At 37.7% G+C, this 10,466-nt stretch overlaps 1 protein-coding gene across 2 annotated transcripts in view; it reads left to right on the top strand.

The window, feature by feature from the left end:
• Positions 1-2,938: 2,938 nt before the first annotated feature.
• Positions 2,939-10,466, top strand: part of osbpl8 (oxysterol binding protein-like 8) — an 84,538-nt gene continuing 77,010 nt past the window's right edge. The window contains exon 1 of one of the 2 annotated variants that reach the window (XM_038281879.1): positions 2,939-3,308. The gene's annotated coding sequence lies outside the window, so the exon portion shown is untranslated. The remainder of the gene's footprint in view (positions 3,309-10,466) is intronic. The other variant, XM_038281881.1, reaches the window with a different exon arrangement.

The raw sequence follows: 10,466 nt of genomic DNA, 5'->3' as shown, positions 1-10,466 counted from the left end.
ACGCTCTAGAAAACTCTAGAAAAGTGCATTCCTTAACAATAAGACCATCTTTTAAATTTCCCCACTACTAAACATTCCACAGTGGAAAACGTGGAAGCACATGATAGATATTAGATCTGGAATTAGAATCATATGAGCTATAATTGTTTTTTTTTTATGTTAGTCCAAACAGATCCATCTGTAAATGTACTTGATATTAAAATTAACTACAAAATTTAGAGTTATTGTTTTCCCATGCCCAGAGGTGTAGCCAGAAAATGTTTATTAGTCTGGCCAGGCAATAACCAATGTACCATGAGGGCTGGCACCAGAACCTCAGGAATAATCTACACTCTTCCAACAGGAAAATTAAAGAGCAAAACATCCATATTTTCTAAATAAAGACAAACTATACTTTCCTACAACCTTTGCTAACAAATAGACACATATATTTCAACATTCGTGCTTTCTAGATAAAAGGTATAGTGGATAAAATCCTTTCAGGTTTGAGTTCTGGGGCGAACATCTTTTCCATTGTTTTTACTTGCCTACTTTTATCAACAATCATTCTGGATAAAATTGACATTTACAAATACTAATGTTTACATAAATTGATTATTTAATAAGTTTTTATTTAAATAGTTATGTATCTATGATTTCACTGAAGACTCCTAGATGACTTGCAGACACATCATTTTCCCCATGAAACTCAAAATCTAGTTATGGAAAGAGCATGAATTATGTACTTATCATCTTTAATGTTAGTATTTTAATTTGTATAGTTAACCACTGTGTTTTTGTTGTCAAGTAATTGTTAATGTATGAAAATGTTAAATGTTTTGAATATTCCACTTGAGAGTATTACTGCAGCCACTGTCTGTATTAGAGTGAAAAAAAATGGTAGGGTGGCCATAGGGGTGGCCAATGATTGGCTAAGGGTGGCCATGGCCACCCCTGGCCCCCCATCTAGCTCCAGCCCTGCCCATGCCTGTATATATGTATAAGAATATCCATATTTAGAAAAAAAATGAATAATTACACTGAAAAATATGTTAAGCTATTAAGCTAAAACTAAATCAAATGCCTAGTTTGTGTTCTTTACTATGTTATTAAGGTAAGAGTACATTTTTTTATTTATGTTTTATTTATAACAGTGGTTATCAAAATAACAATTTGTGATGCAACTGCAATAATACGTATTGTATGTTAAAATATGATGTATATAGCTTCATAAAAATAATATTAATTAGATATTTGGAACTTCTCTAGTCCAATCATTCATTAGAATAGGAACATGCCACTCACAACATGGCCGACACGCTGTCGTATCGTTTCTTCTTCTTTCGACAAATGTGACATTTTAACCGGTCCTGTGGTGGTCACGTGACTGTCTTAAAACGACACGCGCACAGACACAACTTTTTGGGCATGTGGATGGTCGTTTGGTGCATGGCGCGTGTTTTGAAGCTGCTTATGGAGAAATGTCTTGGGCCGTGAGTAGTGAGGAAACAGGAAGCGATTCTTGTGGGATGGAAGAGGGAAATAGTGACAATGAAGGTTGGAAGATAGCAACATCAAAAAATGAGAAAAAGCGGAAAAAACAGAGATCAGTTCAAGGGGAATCTAGTTCAGAACAATCCAGTGATGATCATTCCATACATTCCACAGCACAACAAAATGAATTCAAAGTCATATTCAAAGTCGTTAATCAGGCAGACTCTTTTACAAATTGGAATCCGGTTCACTTAACAAAAACCATCAATAAACTTGTCGGAGAAGTCAGAGGTGCCAGAATTCTGTACAGTGGAGACCTGCTAATTAACTGCAGAGACAGCGCCCAGCAAGGCAAAGCAATACGGATCAACAAAATTGACGGGATAAGAGTTCAGTGCAGCCTAATGGAGAACAAAAAGATCAGCAGGGGAGTCATTGGAGGAGTTCCTCTAAAAATTTCTGAAAAAGAGATTCTGGAAAACATAAGCGGTGCAAAAGTAAAAGAAGTAAAACGGTTAAAAACAACAAGAAACGGAGAAAGATCTGACAGTTTATCAGTGCTAATTAAATTTGAGGAAGAGCAATTACCAAGCAAAGTATTCATCGGTTACATAAGCTATAATGTCAAAATCTACAATCCTCCACCATTGAGATGTTTCAAATGCCAAAAATTCGGTCACATTGCAGCAGTTTGTAAAGGGAAACAGAGGTGTGGAAGGTGTGCAGGAGAACATGAGTACGGAAAATGTGGAAAAGAAGCTAAAATAAAATGCTGTAATTGTGGTGGAGAACATACTGCTGCCTATCGCGGCTGTGAAGCAAGCAAAAGGTCTGAGGAAATTAAAAAAATGAAATTTGAGCTCGGAATAACCTACGCTGAAGCTGCAAAAAGGATCCCATCTCAGTCAGAAAAACCCAAACCTACAGTTCAACACACGGCAAATTCCAAACCTCTAGAGAATCAAAAAATTGATGAAGACTCACTTATTGTTAAAAAGACAAATTTTGTTCTTTTCATGGTAGAAGTAATTAATTGTACTGCACAGACAACAAAAAAAACGGAAAAAATCAAAATAATAGTGAAGGCTGCAGAAAAATATCTGGACATTAAAGATTTGAACTGGGAGATGGTTGGAAGTATGATGGGAGGACCGATGGGACCATCAGAAACTGGCAGAGTTAAGATGACCTAGAGTAAATTAAAAATTATATGGGCAAATGTGATTTAGTATTATGTTGGTTTAAGTTACACAGGTTTTTTTTTTTTTTTTTTTTTTTTTTTTTTTTTTTTTTTTTTTTTTTTTTTTTTTTGGGGGGGGGGGGGGTGAATCGTTTTCTGTTTTCTTGCTTTACTCCATATCAGTTGGTGGCGGTAATGCACAATTCACAAGTCTGCCAACCGCCATAAAACCCCATAAGAAGAAGAAGAAGAAGACATTTTAACCGGAAAGGTGCGTGTCCTTCGACAGCCCTTACGTGTACCTCGTCGAGCTGCTGGCAGAGGAGTGCAGACGCGTTGGTTGTTCGCATCTACATCACATTTATTTTTGAGAAACGGAGAACAGAGAACGAAACAAAATTCGAGGCTTTCAATTTTAACTTTGTCTTCTTTCAAACTGTAATATTTCAACGAAGCGACGTCGCCGGGCTGGCGGACAGCGCGTATCATCATCAGCCTCGCGCCAAACACTTCATACCACGGGACATTAATAAACATTAAGCGCCGTAAGCTAACAGTTAGCAGGCAGAAGCACGAGCCACAAGGCTGCGTTACTGTTTACCTCCGCCTAGCCTGCCACACAGCTAGCAATAAGACCCCGAAGACTGTAGCAGAGGTAAGTGCTATGTACACAAATGGTCATTAAAGCAAATGCAACATTTTTTTAATCTACTTGTGATAAAATGCGGCTCTCCTAATTGCTGAGTGGCAGAAACACGCTGCAGCCAAGTAATGTTTATTATATTGGAACAAACCAGGTTTAACATACAGCAGCAGGCTTCAGCTTGTCTCAGTCTAATTTCAGAGGTGATGCTAAACTGGCTAACCAAAAGATGCTGCTAAGGAAGTTTGGATTTCCTTTTGCTTTTGGCAAATCTTGATTGACAACCTAATTTCTCTGCTATGTTATCTACATCCTTCTGCAGCCTCCTCAGTCTCCCTGCTCTAATATCACTTTCACCTGTCACCTGTTTTCAAGCAGAAACTTGACACTGACTTCCTGTTTATATCAGGCTACTGTCTTGATATCTGATATTAACCTGTGTTAAAACAAAACCCAGCTTTGATTACTTAAAGCTTTCTATCCTCTGTAGTCCAGCTGGTGTATATTATCACTCACACTAAATTCAAGTTTGTTGCCTTACATTAGAATAATGTATGTTTGATTATGGTATGTAAGGGGAAGGGCTATCCTTGAAAACTGATTGGTGAGCTAGTTTTTCTTTTGTTGTTATGCTTTGATTTTTTGCTTATTGTTGAAGTATACATTTTTGAAAAGAGAAGTCTGGGTAACATGCAGTTAAATCAATGACTTTTACATCAATAATCTATGTGCAACCACCTGATTTCCGTAGTTGCGCATCATCCTGATGCTTAAACGTGGAGGCAGTATGGTGTTTAAGGATGAAATGCAAAGAAACTAGAGTGTATATGAAAGAGGATTAGGGCCACTGGAAAAAAAAAAAAAAAAAAGTTTAACTGATTTTTAAATTTTATTTCAGTTGAGTATGGGAAAAAAAGTCAAAATTCTGAGATTAAAGTCAGAATTCTGACTTTTTTCCCCATATTAAACTGACATAAAATTGAAAAATCAGTTAACTTTTTAAAAAAAATTCAGTGGCCTTAAAGGAATAGTACACCCAAAACATGATTAGCCTTCATTTTCTACTCACCTCCATGCTGAACAACACTCTGGAGTACTTTTTTGATATCTCAAATGCATCTGGAGATGTGGGAGACTTCTTGCTGTCTGCTGACATTCAAATAATGGAGGTCTATGGCGCCCGAGACAGAAAGGTCCACAAAAGTCCACAAAAACTTGTCAATATTCCTCCATACTGCTCGTCCAATGTAATCCAAGTGTCCTGAGTGGGTAGCATCCAGAATTTACTCGAAACGAAGTCATTTAGAACGTTTTAGAGCCTAAACAGTAGTGTATAGGATTTCCTAATAGCGCCCCCATGCGCGCTCACAATTCTACGGAAGCCGGCAGACCAAACCAGCGCATTCAGCTCGGCAAAGAACTCATGCTCTTCCTCAACACTGAAGTCCTCAGACATTTTTCTTTCGTTGTTTCTTTCTTTGCACAGGTAAACAGCACATTTCTTCTTCTACGCTTGCATTATCGGCAGACCAGACGCTGAATGCGCACTTCCTTCCGGTTTGGTCTGCCGGCTTCCGTAGAATCGTGAGCGCGCATGGGGGCGCTATTAGGAAATCCTATACACTACTGTTTAGGCTCTAAAACGTTCTAAATGACTTCGTTTCGAGTAAATTCTGGATGCTACCCACTCAGGACACTTGGATTACATTGGACGAGCAGTATGGAGGAATATTGACACGTTTTTGTGGACCTTTATGGACCTTTCTGTCTCGGGCGCCATGGACCTCCATTATTTGAATGTCAGCAGACAGCAAGAAGCCTCCCAGATCTCCAGATGCATTTGAGATATCAAAAAAGTACTCCAGAGTGTTGTTCAGCATGGAGGTGAGTAGAAAATGAAGGCTAATCATGTTTTGGGTGTACTATTCCTTTAATCCTCTTCCGTAAGTGTAAGAGGGCTGCAGGAGATTGGATAATGTTTTGAAGTTTTAGCTTGGAGCATTTTCATGTGCTGTAACGGTCCAGTTAAAGCCCAGACCTAAAGGAAAGTAAAAGAAAGGCATCATCAATTTGAGTTAGGTCAACCTTCCCAAAATGAACAAAATCCATTTGTGTAAACATTTATCTCATGAAATTATTGTTTTTTGGCTAAATTGGTCCTTTGAAATCATTTTAGAGTTCCATATTTCCACTCAGTGTTTTTTACACATTTAAAAACAGAAAAGGTAATCAAAGACAGGCAACTTCCTCTGTTGATAGAGAGCAACAGAAGGGCACAGGAGCTACCAGCTCATTTACAAGTGAAATGGAGTTTCCGTTCAGCCTTTGTCCAACCACAGCGCCCTGATGCTGCCCTGCTACACACTTGGTTTTAGATTTGAATAGAGTCAGCATGTAGAGCAGCAGAGAAGTGATATAATAGAAAACATTTTCTCTGTGGTTTGTTACAGATCCTACTCTGTTTTTAGAACAGGTTCAGAAATATGTAGATCAGATAAGTTGAGGTTAGGAAGTTAAAAGGTTAAAAAACTTCCAATTTGATTTAAAACTAGACCTGTGATGGATCTGTTACTTTAGCAAGAGCTGATTAATTATGCCAAGTGCATGCCTTGCTGTATGGAGGAGGGCTAAAAAAAGTGCACGCTTGCAGAAGTTTCACATAAATGATTTATTTAATTGGGTGGATGTGCATAAATTAGATTTTTATTAGATGCTTATTTGCTGTGTTGGAATATGCAGGAGAAATTCATTAACAAGTTCTTTTAATTCATCCAAAAGTGAGAATCTCAGTGCATTTTGGACCCTTTAACTAGACCAGCTGGTTTGAATCAGCTCTTTGCATTTCATAATTAATTAATTGCATTGTATCTTTTTTTTTATTTAATCTGGTATCTTCTTTAGAAGGCCTGTCTATACGATTTGGGTAGATTTTGGATTTCAATCCTTTTTCATTCATCTGTTTACACACATAAATGTTCAGATTAGGCCTGAAACAATTAATCTGATTTACCATTTATTAGAATAATCAAATAATTTAGTAATTAATTAATTGTTTTCTTGAGTATACCATTAGCTGAAACAGTAAGCCACGCAGAGAACTAATTATGTTGAAACTGTTAAAACAAATGTATCACCATTTTATATTTTAGATGAAAAACTCTTTAAGTGGCTTGTTTTTAGCTTTACCTGGTTTAAATTCTGAATAAAACCTCCTTTAAAGCACCGTTTGCAAGCTTATTATAAAAAAAAAATAAACAACCGATTAATCAAGTATCAAAATATCCATTAGTTGCAGCCCTAGTTCCGATGGTATCTTGGTTAAGAGCTTACAATAAATGAAATACAGTCGTCGTGTGAAACAGCCTTTCCTGATCGCCATAGCCTGAAGGTCACGTCCAGAGTTAGCAATAATTGAATTAGGCCAAGAGGACAAACCGGATCCTGGTGGCATAATGTGGAGGTGGGAATTTGTGGAAAAGGATGAAGCAAAATCAATTCGTTCTGCTTTATTATTACATTATAAGCTTTTTTTTTATTTTTATTTTTTATAGAAGGTAAATGGTTAGAGTTCTCTAGTGGGAAGAGTTATAGATCACAGCTGAATAATAAAAACAGAGACATTTTCTTATTGGTAGAATACAGAAGCCTCTGGATGAGTTTTTCCTGTTGGACTTCACGGCTTTGTTCAAACCTTCCATGTTGCCCAGATTCAGCATTTGGTGGGCTGATTTTCAGAGTTAGATGGACAGCATTTACGCATTAGTGATGCTTTGACACATAGTCAGAAGGATGGAAAGAGGACAGTAAGAAAAATTAGTCTATCATCCTACCTTTACATGCCACCGTTTGTTTTTCCTAGCTAACAGGTTTTTGAATAAATTATGAAAATAGTTTTTTTTCTGACACTGAATTAATTTTGAATAGTTTTCTATCTCCATTATGGTTCTGAATCCCAATTGTACCAGTTGACTCTTACCACGAATGAGACATAATGGCTCCTGGTTAAACCACAATCAGTGTTTAGTGTTAACATGCTGGTAGGAGATATAAAGCCCCTTTGGATGCTGCAGACTTTGATACTGTCCCAGATTACTTAAAGCAACCAAATCCAATCTAGTAGATCACTTTAGATGTTTGTCTAAAACATATTAGTGTTTCAATTTTTATTTGCAAGACTCGCCTTCTATGTAATCTTATCCTGTTGTAGTAGATTAGTAGTAAATAATCCAATCTGGTAGATTAAAGACTCCTGCAGAGTACAGGTGAAGCATGCTAGATTTGTACAAAGACAAACATTAGAGGTTTATATTTAAGGATTTAAAAATGACACAGATCATAATGATTATCGTTGCTTGCTTTGCACATTTAACTGCAGTAAATTGAACTGAGTGTTGTTCATGTTTATTAAAGCTCTTCCTGAGGGTTGTTTTTGTTTTGCTGCGGTGATATCTGCAATCTTCTGTATCATAAGAAGCTCTAAACTTGAGATTATTAGGCTGCTGTTTAGAGTCATGAGGCTAAGCTATGAAATAATATCCACATTGTTTGTTTTACCAGCTCACCTTTGTCCCTGCTGTTGATTTCCCCCCTGGTTTTAAAGGTTGATCGTTATTGAATGTAATCTGAGGAACATCAGGGAAACTGGCTGTTCTTCAACCATATTTATGTTAGAAATGTCTCCTTCATAGAGAAGAAAACACACTTTAAAGCCACAATGTGCAATTTTTCAGCAAACCCACTCCTATTCAATTATAAATATCTATTTCTAAGGCAAGGCACACATAAAGATTGAGAGTTTCCGTTCATAGGTGATAATAAATAACATGCATATAGAAAATGTATCACATTTATGTCTCCCTGTAGTTATTAAACACTGTAACTTTAAGTTTGTGATCTTATTTTAGCACCAAGGCAGATGTGCTCACATTGTTGGCTGTGGTTTGGCTAATTGGATTGATTTGTTCTGGCACATGCCAGATGTGTTCAGAGCTGATCATTTACCTGACAAAGACTAAACTTTAGCCTCCCTAGTGAATGCTTTAGCTGCCTTCATCAGAGCCTCTGCTGAAGGTCAGCTGAGGCTTCCTGATTTAAACAGCTGTTTAAATTCCAGTAAAACCAGCCTGCTTCATGTAGCTTTTATCCCAGCGTCTCTTTGCTTTCATTAGCTCTCAGATGCCCAACAGCACTGAGCAAACAGACTTCAATCAGGCCTCTGTTAAAAGGCCAACTCATCTTTCTCACAGAGGAAAGTTGAGGTCATCATTAAACATTTCTGTGGCCAAATTTAAACCAATAAGTTTGTTCAGCTGGACTTCTCTTCCTGTAATAATTGGTTTTGTTTAAATCAAACTGTATTTTTATATTCCTTCATTATCTTTGCTTTTCCATGTTTTTTTTTGTATCATATCAGTTAATTTTAACATTATTTTTTGTTTTATTTTTGTCTGCATTTTTGTCGTATTTAAATCCAACAGACATAAGCAAATGTTCAAAAATCATTACTAAATATGCACACAAAAAACCATATAAACAGCCCGCCTTTAATCAGAGTTCATTTACCCAGCATCACATGTTCTCCGCCGTACTTCACTGTGATGAGAGGTTCTATTATTACCCCCCCTGATCAGCCTATAATGGGGAGTGCTGGCCTGGTGGTTAAGAGAAGTGCGCTTGTGCACTGAGAAGGTTGCAAGTATCCGGTTTGATCCCCACAGCACCGCTCAGTGTCAGCCCACTGCTCCAAAACAGGATGGGTTAAGATGCAGACCTTTAAAGAATTTATAGGGTGCCGTAATTTGGGGTTCTTATATCCTGCAGGTATATTTTTTAAGGGCAGAGAACACCATATATGGGACAACCGGGAAACACAGAGAGGTGTCTTCAGTGTGGACCCTCTCCCTGAGTGAATGAGACTCTGAAATGGATAATTCAGCCTCACAGAGGAGTGAGAGGCAGTCAAGAGATGTCAGGGCAGGCCATACAGCCAGGCCTTCAACAAATAACAGGAAGACTAAAAGTTTTTTTTTTTATCTTTGATGGTTTTGGAAAGTTAGTTTGATTATCTAGTATTTTATTATTGATTTTTAATCTTAATAAGCACGCTGAACTGAAGCAAATACAGGTTCTGTCCAAATGCCTCGTCAGTGTCAGAATGTCTATAGGATGGAAAAGTAGTGTGCTCCAAATTTCCCACAATGCACTTTAAAAAGGAGTGTGCATGCATGGGTTTCTCAGGATGTGTACTGGTGCGTTCTCATTTGCTCCTGAAATGTCATCAGCCTCAGCACTACTACTGTTCCTGTTCACAAGAAGACAGAGAACGGACAAAGTCCCCGGGTGTTGTTCTTGCCCCTCCCTCTTTACCCAGCATGCATCAGAGAGGACTTGTGCATTCTTCAGACTGACAGCTGTCCCAGCATGCACTGCGTTGCACAGCAGCAGCTTCCAGATGAGCGCTCACAGAGCTCAAAATTTTAAGTTAACTTTTCTGTTGCTGTGGTTCTACGTTTTAAGATCATTTGAAGCGAAACATTATACTTTCAAGCTTCACTATATGGTCCATTTACTAATTTAATGCGTAATTTAAAAGATGTTGAGAAGACTGTGGCAACCAGCGGCGCTCCAAAGCTAACGTATTGTGTTTGATTTTATTTGGGTAAATAAAATCAAAGGGAAGAAATAAAAATCATTCAGGGCTGAGACCTGATAGATTAAATGTTTTAGAAGCCTTCAAAGTCTGGTATGTGAAACCTGTGGCTCCACTGGGTGCTCTCGTTAGTTGATTGGTCAAAAAGATGAATCTCTGCCTCTAAGAAGGATCCAGAGCTGCCTTTGGAGAATCCAGGGCAGATAAACGAACCAGAGCAATCATTTCTTCTGCTTGAATTGGTAAAACAGTGAGTCAGAGCCCAGCCTCACCTATCACTTAAATCCTGTTAAGCAACATAATTGTGGCACCGGCTGCCAGAGTGCTGCAAAGCGTTTTTTGCAGTCTAAAAATGTCTAAAATCATGGAATTATATTTAATGATCCAACAAAGCAGATTCCACATAAGATGCTTAGAAAGGAAGTGTTATAGTTGAAAAACAGAAAAGTTTGTTTTGGGACAATTTCACATTTGATTGTTGTTATAAGTGGATTTTTGGATTTAAATTATGGCCCAGAAAA

The sequence above is a fragment of the Cyprinodon tularosa genome, unplaced genomic scaffold, assembly GCF_016077235.1.
Source record: "Cyprinodon tularosa strain WSP-4 unplaced genomic scaffold, ASM1607723v1 ctg177, whole genome shotgun sequence".
Lineage (NCBI taxonomy): Eukaryota > Metazoa > Chordata > Actinopteri > Cyprinodontiformes > Cyprinodontidae > Cyprinodon > Cyprinodon tularosa.
The sequence above is the reverse complement of the archived record's forward strand: the minus strand, read 5'-3'. Positions and strand labels throughout refer to the sequence as shown.